This window comes from Platalea leucorodia (genome assembly GCF_965183815.1).
Source record: "Platalea leucorodia genome assembly, chromosome: 5".
In the NCBI taxonomy this organism is placed as follows: Eukaryota; Metazoa; Chordata; class Aves; order Pelecaniformes; family Threskiornithidae; genus Platalea; species Platalea leucorodia.
Window position 1 is genome coordinate 21,074,315 of NC_138827.1, and position 18,855 is coordinate 21,093,169.

Below are 18,855 nucleotides of genomic sequence, written 5' to 3' on the forward strand. Positions count from 1 at the left end.
GTCTTTGCCAGGTTTATACCAATAAATAACCTATACAACGCCGTACTATTCTAAGAAAAATTTCACTATATTATTTTTAAAATTTAGACTCTCTGCTCCATCCTGTGCATACATGTTATGCAGCTCTTGGAGTAAATCAAGCAGAGAAAATGTAGTTCAGTCAAGGACATGTTCTTGTGTTTTAACATGTCTCATTTTCCCGATTCCCATCCTCTCCTCATGTTCTCTCTAATTTTTTTCCTACTCTCATGCCTTTCACTTTCAGGAAGGGCTAATTTAGCTCAGTAACACTCTTGTAAAGTGAGGGAGAGGAAAAATGAAAAAGTCAGTCATAAAGATGGAGTTATATACATTCAATATGTAATGATTATACTTAAGATGTACTTAAAGACAATGGGCAGCACCTTCATTACTGTGTTATTGCTTCTTACAACAAAGTTACTCCATCAGTGGCAAATAAATCCCAGAATCCCATTGTATAATGATGATTATCCTTTTCCTTTCATAAATATCACAGAACTACCCTAAAAAGCTGTAAAATTTTTTACCAAAACTGCAAATAGCAAAGAAATTCTCCATCCAAGATCAGTAACTTGTTCTTCTTGGAAATACCAAGAGATTTCAAAGGCTTTTACTTAGCACTAGAGTGTTTGTTACAGGACAGGGAATTAGAGATGGAGCAGTGGCTTAAGGACTGAGCATTTTTCTTTGATCCATTCCAGTTCACCCCAGTCTCTTATTTCAGTTTCTTGTTCATTTTTAATTTAAATGTGTGCTTGACAGAAGTGTTAAAAATGTCATAGAAATAAATTGTCACTGATACATTTTTAAATTTATGTTTGCTTTAGAACTGTTGGCAGGCTCTGAGATGTTCTAACACTTGCCTCTCTCTTGAAATCAATCAGTGATCACAGTGAAAAGTTGGGATCTTCCACATCATTAAGAATTAGCCCAGCTCTGCTCTCACTGGGGAAAAATATTCACATTGACCATGGGGGCAGAGGTAGGATATCAATGAAGACTCTTGAAAATCTGAACATTTGGAACTGTTATATGCCATTTCCATGCAAGAAGCATCGCTCCTTCTCCAGATGCTGGTGCACTTTTGTCCCAGCAGAGGAGTGCAAGGTCAGCACAGAGCGGGTCTGTGGCTGCCGCTCAGGACCAGAGCCCTGCTCAGCCCATGGCTGCAACTCAGGAGAAAGATCTGTCCTTCTCAGTATTTCTACTCTTCCTGGTGTAATTTTCTTCTTTGAATTTGCTCACTCACTTTCTGGACAAAACCTGTAACAATGACAGAGTCCTGCAGTGACTTTAAATCTACACTGAATACCAGTGGGATTTTTCACAGTAAAAGTTAAGCTCTTGGAGAATAAGTCAGACATTGTGTACGTGCATTATCCCAAAGGCATAAGAACTTCATAGGTCAGGTTTGGGTGCCAATAGGAATTGCAAAGCTCAAGTTACCCCTTAAGTCAGACAACCCCACTTTGGCAATGAGGGATGGGGATGGATGGCAGGAGTGAGCATCTCTTCCCTGGTGGAAATCCAGCTCGCCACTGCCCCCCCCCGTCACTGTGGGCTACGCTGCTGACAGCACTGGCACAGCACTGGGGCACACTCTGATGATTAATGATCAAAAATCACTTGTCGCCACTCCTCTGCTGACATTACTTCACTCACTGATCACTAATCTTTCATGATACTGCAAAAGCTTGCAAATTTCAAAGCAAATTTGATATCCAAAAAAAAAAAAAAAAAAAGAGCAAGAAGGAAACAGATGATAGATAAAAAAGCAGAGTACAGGAAGGATAATATTTATGCTATGATGGATGAAATGAAGATCCCATTTTCATTGCAAATGGTTGGACATATGGACTATAATTGGGGAACTTTTAAGAAGACATTTCAGCTATATCTCACCACAGCAGTCAGTATAGCTGAAATGCCTGACAAATGAAAAATAGCATTGCTTCTCACAACTGCAAGGTCACCAGCAATTGATAGTTTGAATATATTTACATACACTTTTCTCCTTCTCAGTGAAGAAAACGTGTCAATACAGAGGTGATTTTTGTGAAGACTTGACGTATGCCGCTCCTGGGGAAGGATGAGCCGCAGGCAGAGATGTCTTCAGCAGCAGGGCAAGGCGATGGGGAGGAATTCTGATGCTTTTGTCATGGACCAAAGGCAGAGCACACCTTGACCACAAAAACCTGGGCAAGGCCAAAAATCCAAAGTCAGAAGTAGAAGGCCCATCATTACAGCCTGGCAGGGCCACCACCAGGGAAGACAGGCTGCGTGGCTGCCTGAGGCTGAGTCACGGGGGTCTGGGCAGCGGCTGAGCTGGGGCTCTCCTTGCAGCTTGATTCAAATGGTACCAAATGCTCCCCATCCCTGGGCTCTGTACATCTCTATTTTACTGCCACTGGGCCCTGCCCTAGTTACAGGCTAGGTGGGAAAAAGGACAAAAAGAAAGATGGGTTATGCCCTTATTATCTAAAGACATGGGGTTGGAAGTCAGAAGCTTGGTCTCCTGTAACTCCAACAGCTGCTGAACAGGACAAGAGATGTGATGCTCCTGCTCTCCCTTCCAGACCTTATGAGGAAATACGGACAAAATGTGACATCTGGCCCTACACAGGACGTTATTTCACAGGCTTGAAATGTGTGCATGGGTTCAGACTATGAAATCATAAAGACTATGTGCACAATTGTTCACGCAGCAATATCTCTGTGGGTGTCCGGGGGGACGTGCTCTTGCTGACAGGAATGTATCCCACCATATAGGCAATATCTCATTGTCAACATCTGCATATTTTGACTTAACTAACACAAATATGAGAAGGACCCATGTCAGAAACAAAGCAAGCTTGTCAGATCTTGGCAACTGTCCTAAAATCTGGCTCTGAACACATACACAGGGGAATGGTCTATCTGCAGTTTGCATGAGTCTTGTAGGCAGGGCTCCTGTGAAATGTGGTCTGGGGTATGCACTGCGGTGGAGCTAGCTCCTGAAGTGCACCCTCCCAGTGCCTGCCCCCACAGACATTTATTCCATCAAAACCTTTCAAATCTGCAGGCCCAGATATGAGATTCTTCTTGTTTGCATGGGATCACAGATGTGATACCTCCCTAAGGTGTAAAAAGATACAAGAGGGCGTTTTGAAAGGTGGCTTGAATAAGAATTTTGCAAGTATTTGTATGCCTAAACTCATAAAGTGCCATGGGAAACTGCTGCCATGGTCTCTATCCAAATACTTTTTAGCCCAAATCATAATGAAATGTAAAAGAAAAGAAATGAGAAAATTTGAGGAGTGCAATTTGCCTATTGCTTTGTAGCTCATATCTACAAATTGCTTAGCACAATTTTGTTAGTTACACTGGGAATGTGAGTGTGCATGTATTTTGCTTGGTTATTATTATTTCTAGCAGAAGACAGCCCTGCCACACACAGAACCTGCAAGTCCCAAACGATCATTATTAGTAGATCAAATCCCAGCACTATGAGGAGCATATTAACACTGCAATTTTCAGGTACAGCTCTAATAACACTTACTGAAAGACAGTGCAGTGCACAGAGCTGTAAAGTGCTGCTACTAATGCCCCAATAAACTGTTTCCCAAATTGTTTTATGGAATATTCATCACAGTGGAAATAATGCAGCTCTCAGAATATTATTATCCACCTTTTCCTTTTGGCCTTCTCCAGGCAGGGTGGTTTGTTTACACCAGTCTAGATCTCAATGCACCCCTATTGACCATAGAGCAGCTGACCAGTTGTTTGCAACATACAAAGTGTCTCCAGGATATAATGCATCTGAGTTTTAATGCCTGCAGCCTAATCAAAGAATAACGGTTAAATGGCACTGTCCGATATTTGGACAGAGCTGCACAGACAATTGTACAGACAGCACACCAAAAATAAAGTAAAAGAAAAAAGTAAAGTGGAGCAGAGGTGGTAAAACTGGTTGTATTACATGCTATCATCTAAACTGGAAGCTGCTAAAGTCAGATTTCTGCCTGCATTCCCTTGCTGGAAAAGGGGAGAGGCTCGCTCTTTCCCCCCAGTAGAGCCACCTTCCCACTGTGCATCCTCTCGGCTGCCTCACCCACACCATCCCCTGCCACACTTGCTCAGCTGATCTTGACTTTCACAGGTCAGGCTTAGCCCCGGGTTGTTGCTCATTCCTGCTGTCCCTGCTGGGTGCAGTGGGTGATACCTCCCTGTCCCATCCCTGTCCTCGCAGCGGTACAGGGCAGGGAGGGGATCCTCCTTCCACCCCTCCATGGCTGCCAGCCGCTCTCTCATTTCAAAATCTTTCTCTGGGCAGGGTTTTGTGTGAATGCAGATTTCCTCTCCAGCTAACAAGGCCCACACAGTGCCACAAGATGTCCTCAAGCTGTCATACCTCTCTCGGCACCACAGATTGGTGTCCTCACAGTTTTCATACACCCACCACCAGCTCATGCACTGTGCCTGTCCATAAGGCTGCATGTGGGACCTTTGACACATGCTGTGATGCATTGTACTTCTTATTTTCTTTCCCTTGAATTTCATTTGCTTTAAAAGTTCATTTTCCTGGCAAGTCTTTCAGCTTCTGCGGATTTATGCTGTGGGTGAATTTAGTGCTAGCAGCGGAGACCCCCAAGCTCTGCTTGCGCTTGGGACATGATGGGCAGGGTCCAGGAAGGCTTCCCACACTCTTCTGTGTGACGGAGCCACCTCAGGCCTGAGATTCAGCTTCCATTGCTGTCTGGTACAGGGGGTGGCAATTGGGCTTGTAGTGCCATATGCTGCTGGTGGATCTGTGTTTAATCTGAGCAAAGTGGGGGAGGATGAGGCCACCGAATGAATTTTCATTTGCAATCGAGATCAAGACCTGAACCCACCTCTTCAGAGACAAAGGGCAACTGTCCGCAATCACTGTTGTATCCAGCCTCTATCGCTTGGTAATTAATATTGTTCAACTGTCCATCAATTACTTGTTGCTAAATTGTTGTAGATTATTTGCATTCCATATCTGCAATACAAATCTAATGGCCTGCTACTGTGCAGTTTTCCATACTTACACCCATCAACGTAAGTGTTCACAGAACTGGCAGAAAGGGCTGATTGACAGCTGCCCATCAAAGACGTTGCTCATAATTTGTCTGTTGCAGCGAATAGCTCATCCTGGAGTTCTTCTCTAGAGATTTTCATAACGTATGAAAGGATTTTATTCGTACTAGGTTACTTTTATGTGTCTATGGGAATAGCTCTCTAAAGTCATGAAAAGTCAGGACCGAAATAATTCCCCGCCTTAAATAAACTTTGTGAAAAATTTGAATATTTCTCTCTGAAAAGCTGGCATGCCACTGTTGAAAACTGCAGTACTCATGATATGGTTATCAAATACAGTTGCCAGTGGAGGGTGGGTTGGCTTTTTCATGCAACACTAGCTGCTAGTTGAAGTATAATGGTCTACGATTATCTGTTTTTTGTTAAACAGCAACTCTAAAGCAGTGCCTTTGCGACAATCAGAGAGTTTTTTTCTTGAGCTGATTGAATATCTGACGGGCTTTCGTATTAAACAGGATCAGGTAGCTGTTTCCAGAGTTGTAAAATGGCACAGCAGTATGTAAAACACAATGAATATTTTGGCAGGATGTGTAATATTTTAGATAATATGAACCATCAGAGATAGCTTTATAGATAATACCTGCATGTCTAGAGTGACAAGTGGAGGATGGATGCTCTGAACAGCTGGGTTTTTACCTTCCCATTCCCACTGATTTATTCTGGTGTCTCTGGGCATGCCACTGAGTGCACTTTCCTTGACTTGAACAAAAATCTGCCTTGATGGAAAACCTCATATGAAAGGAAAGCTGGTACAATGTTAGTGGATTTGATCTCATATAAGCATTTGGAAACCCAAGAAATATTAATATAGAAGCACTTTGAATTGTCTGGTTTGTTTTCTCTGGATGCAGAGGCAAAAAATTTAAATAGCAAATGTTTGAGTTCACTGAGGAATAATAAATCTACACACTAGATGAAACCTCCCTTTCTTCCCCAAAGCTCTAGGCAGAGCATTTCATATGTTTTACACATCAGTAGATGACACCCATTGAAGTCATTCAGAAGGATGTGGCATTAGGCAATATCTATTGTAATTTATTTATACATATTTCCCTTGGTGCTAAGTTTCATAAGAGCCTTTATATAAAGTCTCGATTATGACTTAGGTAAAAAAGCAAAGGGACAGCTCTGGAGGAGTTGCAGTGGGAGTCCTGGAGGGCACTGCTTGCCCCTGGAGCAGGAAGGGCACTCCCCACTGCAACCACTGCTCACCTGGGCCGCTGAGAGATCAACCACCAAACTGTGGGGTGGCAGTGGGGGGGTTGGGCAAGGCCAAGATGAAATGGAGTTGAGATGGCTTTACAGAAAATGTACATGAACGAGAAAAACAAAAAGGTTTGTGCAGAGCATGCGTTAGGGCGTGGAGATCCCGAGTGCTCCAGGGACCTGGGATGGTAGGGAGCCACAGTGCAGGGAACAGTGACCTCCTCGGCGCAATGTAAAGCACTGGAAATGCTAAACAGACCTTTGTGCCCCAGCTGGGCATCACTCCCTTGTGATCGGTGAGCCTGTAACTCAGTTCTGGGCCGTTTCGGCTGCTCGTTATCCCAGCCAATCAGGTCATAACACAGACAATTTGAATGCTTGTCCAATCCATGCCATTATATAAATTATTTTCCAATATTATCCCAGGCAGAAATACAGCAGCATATAAGGAAACGTGAATGCTTTGTACGAGAGGGTCATGATAGATAAAAATGATAATGGGTACTGTAGTGCCATAATCAAAGTCTAATTGTCTCATTAATTAAGAGCAATATTCGGTTATGTATTGGGTCCTAGAGTGATTATGACTCAAATGCCTACTAAAATGTGTGGATTTATCTTCTGGCTTGCAGTTTTCAGCCAGGCAAAGCATTTGGTGGAGGTCAAACAGTTCAATTGCTGCTTTAAAATGTAGTTGAACTTTAGGCATGAATAATCATTGATCTGCAGCTCGGCTCACCAGCCCTTGGATGCCGCTGCAGCGCAGGGTAGTCGTCACAGCGGCTCTAATTGCTGTCAGCCGGCACAGGGAAACCTTCTTGCCCCATGGCCACATCCCGGCACCCAGTTGCCAAAAAGCTGGGCCAGGAATGAACAACTGAGGCACTTCAAGGGGTCCCGAGCCACTCACCATTCATTTATCCACCATTCATGGACAGTTGTGTCTGCACATTTAAGTGCAAACACCGAAAATGTCACCCCTCCAAAATTTTCTGACACTGATCAGGCTAATTTTCAAAAGTTCCCTGCCAAATATGAACCACTGGTAACAGTAGCTGTTCTGGGGTAATTAGATCAAGATTCAAGCAATTTGCTGTAGGGCCTGAACTCACATCATCCTTCATATGTCTCTGTGCTAGATCTCTCTTTAAATTAGATTATAATGAGCTTGGCAGCACTATTAATAATACAGCAAATCATGGGAGAGTATGGTTTTATTTCATTGGTATAATATGCACAATTGTGCTGTTTTCACTCATGCAAAGTAGGTGACTGCCACAAGTTTCTACCTTTTTTAACCATAAAAATCAAATAGTAGCATACATGAGTTTCTAAAAATTAAAAATACTTGAGCTCCTTTACAGTAATAAAATGAGTTTAACACAGGAAGTTTAATACATTATTTCAAGATGGCATTACTTAGTTTAAATATCATTAAGGTCCTAGCTCTGGAGGTTATTTTATTTAAATTTTGTAGTTTCTGGGTTTAATAAATGAGCATTTGCCTCACTTCAGGTAGGGTGAGGTGGGCCCTGGGGCACCCAGCCTGTGAGGGGAGGGGCAGCCGGTGGGACAGGCACCTCCATTTCCCTCGTGCATGCCCCGGGGCAGCTGGATGGCCTACCCTGGCCATGCAGGCCGTCCGTCCGTCCGTCCCTGGCTGTGGGTCAGGCCTCTCTGCTTCCAGGCCAGAGGAAGGCAATGTCTGCCTGCGCTGAATGAGCAGCTGTGGCCTCGCAGGCCTGGCTGTGTCAGAGCCTCTGAGCTACAGAAGGGATGGGGATCAGGGCGCTGCGCCCCTCACCCTGCTGCCAGCCCTGCCAGAAGTCCGGCCTGGTGGGGCTGGGACCTCACCTGTGCCCTAGCCACACAGGTGTAGCATTATCCTTATGCATTTTCCCCATGGTTCACCTCACACCAGGCAGAAAACTAATTTAAATTTACATCAGGTTTCCCCCACTGCAGGGCGACAGGAGGAAGGAGGGGCAAAGAGAATAAAACCACTACTCTGTGATTTTGTGACTATCATCTCCACACTTTATGTTATTTTAGTGCCTATAAGGAGTGCAGAGGTCACATTCGCCTGCATGTGGCCATGCGAGTGGATACACTGCTGCAAGGGAAATCACTGGTGAGGCTGGAGAGGACGGGTCCGGGGACGCGAAAAACATTGCTTTTAATGAGGGGTATCAGCAGTTTTGGGAGGACGTGTGCCAGGCTATGGAAAGCTACCAGGGACCTTCCTCAGGGCTCTTTAATGAGACTTCCTTAAAATTTTGATTAATGACTTTGGCATAGAAAGAGGGAGTACACTGAGGAAATTCGCTGACAATGCAAAGTTGAGAGATATTGCCAATACAGGAGGGGCTGGACTATTGCATGGAATTAACAAGATGACCTTAAGCACTAGAGTAACATAATTGGGATGAAGCTTAATAGTACGAAATGCAGGAACGTGCACCTGGGGTCTGACTGCAGGCACCAGAGCTGCAAGCAGCAGGTGGAGAAGGATGGGAGCACGCCAGCCCTGTGTGACACTCATCACCCTCGAGGACCAGCTATGCCCACGCCTTGCACTGGCCCTAGGCTGCAGGAGCTTGCTGCTTCTGCAGGATAAGGGATGCAGAGCTCTAGTGGGAATAGATTTCTGTAGTTTCAAGAGGACAGGCTGCAGACACATTGTTTACAACATAGGGCTTCATTAGCAATGATTGGCTTGACTAGCAGTGTAGGGTAAAGCACTAGTAGGCAACTGCAAATTTGTAACTGATTCTGATTTGTATTGTGTTTCTAGTTTTACATATCATATCCTATAGACAGAAAGGAAACAAAAGACATTGATTCTTCTTTTGTTATTTTATTTTAATTAAAAAAATTAAAAAGGTGTGAAGCTTCATTGAACTTCAAATTTCTGGAGCAGTTGAGAAGATGGTACCATTTCACAGGCTGTTTCAGTCAGCCTGAATCCATGTTGCTGCTGGAGACTGAATCCCAATTCCTAGTCCTTTTAGAGAATGCCCGTTTCTCATTGCTTTTCTTCTGATATAAGTGTCAAAAAGAGAAATACAATGTAAAAAGAAATACTCTTCGTTTTACCCTTTTGTAAAGAAAAAATGTTAATTAAAAAATCAAGTATTTGCATGCCATGGAAGACAGAGATCAAAACATGCTCTCTATGCTAGGAGGTACGCGTGGAGGAGTGGTTTTTGGACGGGTAGCGTGTCTGAACTGGGAGACCCTGCAGAGGAGGAGCTGCAATTAGGTCCGTGAGGCTGGTCTGAGTTTTGAACTAACAGCCGAGGAGAGAAGCAGAAGATGCCAGACCTGTTAATCTTGTGTTTCCAGTCATTTTCAGTGAGGGTCATCGAAAAGGCTCCATCTGCCTTTGGAACAAGTCGTTTGGTATTGCATATATCGCAATCAGAAACCTCCCCCTAAGTATCTGGAACGACATAAACAACAGCATAAGAAATCTTGCTGTTTCCTTTTTCTCACGTACAGGGATAAATATAGATTCAGTGAGGGTGAGAGACAGTAAATTAAAATTCCAAAAGAAAATGTTTCTTTGCAAGTTGTGCTGCTCATTGCTATCAGAAAACATTGAGAGCATCCAGTACCAAAGACAGGATACTGATCCAGACAGATATGGGACCAGTTCAAGAGCTAGGGTTATTTGGAAAATAGAAAAGCTTCTCACATCTAAGACACAATTCTGGCTAAAGCAGGTGAAAGCCAGCAGCGACCCACCCCTCCGAGGAGGGCGGGGTTTGGGCCAGCACACAGGCCCAGCCACCATCGCTCCCTGCAGCAGCACAGCACTCGAATGAGGATGCAGCAGAGCGATGTCCTGACACACACACAGGGCAGGTTTCAGCTCTGTCCCTGCTATACTTTTATCTTACCTTTCACCATATAGCAAGTAAAAAGATAGCTTGGTCTTTCACAGCTTGACCTGAATCTGCAAGACTGGCAGAAGTCACCATCTTGTGATTTCCACTCCAAACAATATGATATGCAGCTCTGAGAGGGTCTAAAAAAAGAATCTTCTCATCTTCGTTTCCTGAACTCGTTTTTTTTGTCATATTCTAAATTCATAGATAAACCCCCAGACGATTTTATTAGATTAAGAAAGACCACAAACAACCCAGAGTGTCTCCCCATGACATTAATACGCTCGTAATTGATATATTCGTCCTGTGTTTTTCTCATGAGGTTAAGATCACTGTACTTACTCTGACGCAGACTATCTCTTTATATCTCCCTACACACATATGTGCACAGGTATATGTTTATCTCTAGTGGCAAAATCTAGCTGAACAGTAAATTATACTTCTTACTGGGGAACAAATCCACCCATAGTATTATGTTCTCCAATTGCTTTCCTGCAAAAGCAAAACGTGGCCCAAGCCCAAGTCGCCAAGAGGATGCGAGACACCCAGTCGCACCAGGTGTCGACTGAGCAGTGCACCCACCACATCCCCACAGCTGGTCATGGCTGCAGTGCATGTGCAGGAATACAGCTGGGGGTGGTTTCAGCACTAGCCCAAATATTCATAAGCATTAATATAAGCTGTTAATTGCAGTCCAGCTGAATGAGATGTCTGTCAGCTCATTTTTGAAAAATCAACTGCTGTACTTAATTAAATGAGAAACTAACCCATAACAGTGTATGTTTCTTGACATATTTCTACTTTATTTTCAGAACTTTGAGAAATCCCTGGTGCACTTTCCCGACAATACCAGACTCCTTGTCTACCCGCAATGGTCCTGAATGGCTGCTGATCCTCTGCCCAGCTAAAAATGTTGTGTCCAGCCCCCTCAGAATAAATAAATTACATATTTGAGGGAAAATTAAAACTCTGGGAAAAAGAGAAAGTATGATAAAAAGGAGGAAAGTATGTTAAAAAAGTATGAAAAAAACAGGATAAAAAGTTCTTAATTCAACTCTGCCAGGCAGGGGGTGGATCTAATTTTCACTTTAAATAGTCTCTGGCTCTAGCTTTTCTTCTGCTATTTAAGAACAAGCATAATTACTATAGTAACCTCACAGCCTAATAGTACTCACTGACTGCAAAAGGAATCAACCTTACAATTAGACTTGGGGTGGAATAAGGAACTTCTTCTTACAAGTAAGTGTGTCAATATTTTGTTTGATAGGTAGATTATTATCCCTACTTCAAGGAAGAAAAACTGGGAAGGTAAGTGTGGTTTTTAATCAGTGACATATATAGCAGGATATAAAAAGAACCTTTTAAAAATACATTATTCCTGGGTTGCTTTGACATGACCCAACTGAATGGTGCATACATCTTCTCAGTCATAACTCAGAGTATAACACTTTGAAATCCAACTTACCTTGCCTAGGGATTGTTCCTCCTTCCTTTGCTCAGCCAACATGAAGTGGAGTTCTGTGCCCGTAGGGGGACAGGAATACAATAACCTTGTGAGTTTTCAGCATTACACAAATATATTACACAACAGACAAATCTTCGAAGAACCTAAGAAGATTTTTCTCCAAAGCACATGCAGGTCTGATTCACACATCATCTGCCTCAATGAGGCAACTGGATTTTCTCTAGGTTGAGAGGATAGCTAGTGCTTCTCCTTTCACGTCAAGTCTACGGCTGAAATCTGGATCCAGAGTTCCTCAGGGTGGACAGAAATGCTTGTGTTGACTGCAAGGAGTTTTTGGGGTCATCTCTTATTCTCTCTAATGAGGGAAGGATTTGGGGATTAATCACGGTGCCTTCCCTCTCTTGTCAGCTGTAGAAACAAAAACCTAGAGGAGGGGAGGGGAAAGAGCTCCCTTCTGACCTTTGCTGGTAATTACTCATGAAGCATGAGAATTTGTTTGCCCGCAACCTTGAACAGTGATTGCAAATGATCACCTAGAGATAGGCTTGGGTTTGGGTTTTTCTTCTTCTTTTTTCACTCAGTAGTAATGTTCCTGGCTAACTCTGGCAGTTGAAATTACATTTGACTTGAGGTTCTTGGATCTCCTCAGTACTGAAAACCAAAGAAAATTAAAGGATAGTGAATTTTGCATAATTTCACTCATACTAAGAATTTCCAATTAGCAAGGCATAAATTGATCCTCTTTCCTTTAATATCTTGGGCTTTTTTCCCCTGCATACAGATAACAGCTGAGTTTTAATTCATTTTAATTCTATTACCATACATAACCATCATGCACTGTGATAAGTGTCTCTCCTGTACACAAATGCCTTTGAGAACTACCCATCAAGTACTTATTTAACCTCATTGTCGATGGAAATAATAGCATTTACTGTATGTGTTTATTTTGCCTCATTTATAGAGCAAATTAACTTTTTTACACAAACACACTGGTATTTCTTTTTCTGTTGACAGTCTTCCCAGCGAGGCTCCACTTTCTAGGTTGCATTCCCTAAAGGTTTTCTACATCTCTGTTAGTGTACCACTCAGCACATCTAACCAGATTTTTATTCTCAGTATTATTATTAAATAACATTAAAATGTGACAGAAAGTTTTACTGAGGTGAATGGAATTGGATTCTTACAGGAAATGCAGCATGTTTAAATTATGATGTGGATGAAAATTCTATCTTTCAGAAAAGAACTGCTAAGTTGCTACATATAAACATGTGTGCTGCATTATATATGCTATATAATGCTAAAAAGAATAAAAGATTTTTTATTGTTATTTTCCAACTCCTTGTGACAACCTTTTTAGGTGTCTTGCTGAAAAATTATGCAAGCTAAACCAAAGTACACTAAAGAATCCTCCGGTGCGAGTGGATATATTTACTATTGAAATAAATATACTGCAGTTGATAGTAATTATAGACTAATGATAAAACCAAGACCAAATTTCTCAGGATAGAGGACATTCTTACTGTGACATGCACTTGGCATTCATCAGGCTGTAGGAGGACAATAACCAAAGGTGTGATAAGTGGGATTTACACCATTCCTCATGTCTCAAGGTAAAGAAATGGTCCTGAGCTGTGCCAGAGGCCCATGGGGTCCTGGTGCGGGTCCTGGCACCAGCCAGACGTCGTCACTGATGGGGCTCACCACAGACATCCCCTCAAGATGCTGCCACGTCCAGCTGAGACCAGAGATAATCAGGCATCTGAGCAGCCGTGGAGCACCAGAAGATGGCCAGCCACCTGCGTGTCCCCTATAGGGACAAGCATCATCCAGCACCGCTGGGAAGGTGTGAGCCTGGGCGGGGAACGAAAGTCCTTCTGAGTCTTTCTAACCAGGTGAAAACTGATGGAATGCTCCTCTGTCTGTTTTGCATAGTCATTCCCCTCGGTGGCTTTTCAGTTGGTGTTTCTCCTATCTTGAAAGTCTCAGCCCACTTCTTGCAGCCAGACAGGATGACATTGCCTCAGTGCCCTACACTGTGCAGCATTAAGGAAGGACAATCCTTCAGAAAAAAGTATTGTTTTCATTTACTAATGTATTCTACTCACATTCAGCAAAGTTCGTGTCCATATTCAGGGAGATCGTCACCAATCTTCGTGATTAATACCTTGCAATCATGGCACTAGCCTTTCCTAGCTGCCAAAGGAGCTGATGACAGCAAATTAGTTAATTATAGATCTAATTAAAATATTAATATCTTCCACGTCGGTAGCGGATGCACTTGTGTTCTGTCTTCACCATTATTGCCCCTGAGCCACGTGCAGCCCCGCATGGTCTCCAACTGCCACAAACGGCGCCTCTGAGGTCTGCAGCTGAAGGGCTCAGCCAGGGACACACCGTAAATGGGCTGTTTTATAGCTTTTGGGAAAGAACATTTTCCCTACAGAGTTGGAATTTGCAGCTTGGGTGGTGAAATGAAAAATACATCTCTGGGATTTGGGCTGTAGAATGGGAAAAGTCTTAACAAATAAAAGTAGATTCTAGTTGTACCCGAAATAACACCTATAAATACTTAAATGCAGCTGGAGAAAAGTAGCATAAATGCAAATACTCAGAGCAGGTACATACGCACGCAACAGGAGGATGTAATTCAACTAGCATCTTCTGCACTTGCAAATGGAAGAGATTGGGCAATCTGAATGTTTTCTTTTTTGGAGACCAAACACGTTAAGATCTGTCTCAGTGGTATAACTTTTTCTCAGCCTTTTCTCTGTATTGCCACTAAGGGAAGAGACTGGAATATAGGTAAGAATAAAACACACCATTCTTACAATAAGCATTTTTACCTCTTTTGTTTCCCTACCCACTCTCCATAGCTTCTGAAACAGGGTTGTTTTTTCGCCTTTCCATTTAAAATTTAAAAGTTTGAGAAGTTTTTTTCCGCAAATAATTAAGCATGTTCATGCATTCCTGGGTCTTCACCTCTTGTCACAGAAAAAACAAAATGGAAAATATAACCATATGGAGGAGGCAGTAATAACAGGATAAAATACTGTTGACCTCTTATCACTTTCACTTGAAATTAGCATTTATTTTTTTTCTCATTTGATGCACTGTCATTACAGGGTATGTGTGTGTTTTAGTATTTTTATTAATAAACATGGTAATTTAACAACCAGGTTAATGGCAGTTTTAATGAGAAAGAATATTAATTGGACAGGCTGGGGGATCTTTGGGTGGCTGCGTTTTTTTCCTTAGAATCTCACTCACCCTGTCCTCGAAAATACACAGCATATGTGCCAAGGGTTGGGGGTTTGTTTAAATGTTGACAGTTAATGCACACAGCTTGTACTATTTTGTTTCATTTCACAGAGCCTTTTGCACAAATGCGGATTCATGCCACCCCAGCCATGGGATTTACAGATTGCTAAATCTTAAAAGGTTTGCATAAACAGGCGTCTTGCTATTGATAAGACAGACAATGTGACCATCTGTCTTTCTTCTGCAGCCAAATGAAAATGACATAAAGTATGGGTCTTGTCATTTAAAAAGTAGTAATTTCCCAGCTCTTGTTAGCATTAATTTAAGCTCTCGTGCTGCAGTGGGCTGCTTGGCAGGCGGTTGCTCTCCCAGCACAGGCGCACCAAGCCCTGGCACGGCCATGTCCCGATTGGCCTGGGAGAAGGGCACCAGCACAGGGGCTTGGCTGTCCCCCCCAGGCAGCGCAGACCATGGCACTCTCATCTCTCCTCCTCGGCCTCCCTGAGATGACCATTGCTCAGCAGCTTTCTCCCCACCAGCGCTAGCAGCATCTCCAAAATGCTCCAGAAAAGTGATTGCTCGGAGCAAACTGGAACATAGCGTGCAGTGGCACGTGTGTTTTTTGACTAAAGGCTGAAGGTCAGGCTACATCTGTCCCTGTCCTTTTTCCTCCTGCTCTGTAGACAGCTTCTCTGCACATTAGCCATCTTGCTCTGTGCGCTCATTTTCGGCAACACGTGCTAATTGCGCTGGCTGCCATTCAAGAGCAGATCAGTGTGGCCAGGAGGACAGCACTGACCTCTGGGAGGCACAAGCCCCAGCCTGGCATTCTGCTCACCCAGCCAGTAGCCAGTCCATTTCACCCCATAAACCTTGACTTTCAAAAAGCATATAAAAGCAAAAACAAAGAAAAGATCCCCACACCAAGTGGATTTATGGAGCTGTTTGTACTTAAGAGATGCTGAACAGACAGCAGCGAGTCAGATTTGCCATGAAGATACTCTGACAGAAAACAGGTTTTCTCCAGTGGAACAGGAAATCACCAGCTCCTTAAACCAGTTTGCAAAATGAGCAGATTTATGGTGATGGTGTGATAACAATCTACAGTTTATACTGTATAGCACTTTTTACAATATTTTCTTAATGCTGCCACCAGAGCATCACAGACAATAATGGTGTTTTCAGGCTTTCCGTAAATCTTGCATGGCTAATAAAGTGAAACTGAAAATTTACCACATACGTACAATTCCAAGATTGCCTCTGAATTGGTAAGAGCTTTTTTATTATCCATGTATTGCTGTGCACCTGAAATACCAAGGACCTGTGTTCAGACTACCTGTCGTCACACATGGGTCATGGAAAGACCATCCTTCTCCTCCTCCTCCTCATTTATTAGCTGATCTACGTGTTTTGATGTGTAATTGGTATAAGTGCATCGTGCTGACAAGTTACCCAAACACTAACTGCACCATTGCCCTGCACATCAGGAGTCTTCGAATTGTAATAATGATAACAGAGCTTGCTACAGGTCCCCTCTCATCCAGACTCATGTTATTGGTGCTGGGGCTGGCCAAGGATGTGCAGGTCCTATCTGAGTCCAACCCCTACACACACCAAGCACCTGCAGCCCCTGTGCATTTAAGGGAGAGTTACAGGGTCTTGGAGGAAAAACCCCACGAAATTATTGTTATCTCCAGCTCGAAATGTTGAGAGCAATTGCTTTCCTGTACGTTCAGCGGCTTGTCATGGCTTTGCTTGTAGCTCCCGTGGCAGTGATGGAAGTGAGCAGCAGACATCTCCATAAAGCAGTGGGCAAGCAGTCTCTCATGACAGCTGGGCACGAAGCTGCAGCTTGCCTTGACACTGCGTGGCACCAAGCACTCCCATCCAGACACCTGATTTATATCTTTAAAAACAGCCTCGAAGAGTTTGCTAACTTGTCTTTTATCTCACAAAGGAAACATGTTTTACTTGCTGTACCCCACGGGTGGCCACTTAGTGATTTATTCATGTGCCAGCTCCTTCAGTTGTGTTACTCATGAATAAAAGGTGCTTATCCCTGGCACTGTGCCCCACAGGCACCAGGCACTGCCCTCTGTCTCCCACCATGGCGAGTCCCACCAGCCCCAGGATGGATGGAGAGTTTCTACAACACCTTCACCCAGGCCAGAGAGCGTCTGGATTTTGACTTACTAGCCCCAGGACTGTGAGGCTAGCACCATGGTCCCAGGGTGTCCCATGCTCTTTGGGATGCTCTCCAAGCACAGTGTGGCTGACAGCCCTTCAAAGGCACATTTTCAGCTTCAATGTTGATGTTTTTCTTGTTAAGTCCAAAGTAAATCTTATTTTCCTATTTTTAAATGGTGATGTAAGTCCAGTCTCTCAATACCTTGTAGTACAAAATTCCTTTGTGCTGAAAATCCTTAGTGTAGCAGCTTTATAAAGCTATAACCAGTGTGCAAGCAATTACATCTTTGGATAAACAAGAGTAAGTAAGCGGAGCACATGAATTTCTACACATATAGCAAAATAAATAAATGAATAAATACAGAAGCTTTGAATATGAAAAAAAATGTTAAAAATGCAGTAAGGTTCCCAAATGAAATGTTGAATAAAAAGATTTACTCCTCTTGTTTCCTGAACTAAGGTGTTGTCATTGCTTTGGGGTGCAGAGAAGAGATTCAGGCAGAGCATGAACCACTCCTCTAAAGCCGGCAACTCTGCCATGGTCCTAGCGCTGTGCTGCCACCTTCCTTCACGCTTCAGCCCAATGATTAGAAGACACAGTCTGGAAGAGGGATCTCTTAGTTTCATCTTCATCAGTCTGAAGCTTGACCCGCATCTTCCATTTCTGTGCACAATACCGAGGTCACCTGCCACGGTAAGGACTGGGTGGGGAATGGAGGAAATCACAAACTCTTCTCTTCTTGTTGAGGCTTGGAAACAAAATTGGTGGGGCCAGAAAGAGAAGAAGCAAAAGGGAGAGTGGCTGTCGATGGTTACAACACCTGTCGGGGAAGGAGAGAAAGGATATAGGTGCCTCCAGGTCCCAGGCAGCAGTGGCTTTCCCCAGCTTCAAAGCCTCACGCCCTGCTAGCGTGAGTTGTACACAGAGGAATAATGTAGAGGACTTGGAACACATCCAATCATACCCTGAAACCTACCTCTCCACCCCAAGGGTGTATGAAGATTTCAATGTTTGAAGGCACCTGCTGTCTTGCATGTCTTTTTTTCTTTACATGTGTTTACTTTTTCACTCTGAAATTTGTGTCTTTATGGCATCCCACTTTGTGTTTTTCTCCCAATGGTTTCTGTCAGGTTTTAGAAGGGGCTGTGTGCTATGACGTGTTTCCCTTAACTGATTTCTAAAAGTAATATATGACTTTAATTGCCTAACTCATTCCAAATGGCATAAGACTAAAGGCAATTGTGAATGCAATCAGCTGGAATAATTTAGTTTACTTCAACCTTTTTTTAATCTTCCATTTTTAACCTATTGTTTTCCCTCTTGAAAAAGCAAATGGTAAATTATATTAACAAAAAGCTGCATGGCACCACGAAGGTAAGATAAGCACCGTCTGCATCCCAGCCACTCTCCTAACAGACGAGTCTTGTTAACTGGACTAGGTCTGATTTTTTCAAAATTAAGGATTTATGCAAACTTTTCAGACAGCATGTTGTGAGCTGGGAGAGTAAAGGGAGGATGGAAAAAGTTTGAAACCTTAAAAAGTATTTCCAAATACCACATGCAACGTCTCAAATGGCAGTTTGTGTCCTCGTCGGGGAGCCCCTTGTTTCACAGCTCCTGCAGCGCGTGGTCCTGCTTGGGAAAGGGGTAGTCTGTTGGTCAAGTTCCTTGTTCAAAGCCAGCAGGGCAGTAGCAGGTCCATTTTTCACCCTGAAAAAAAGTCATCT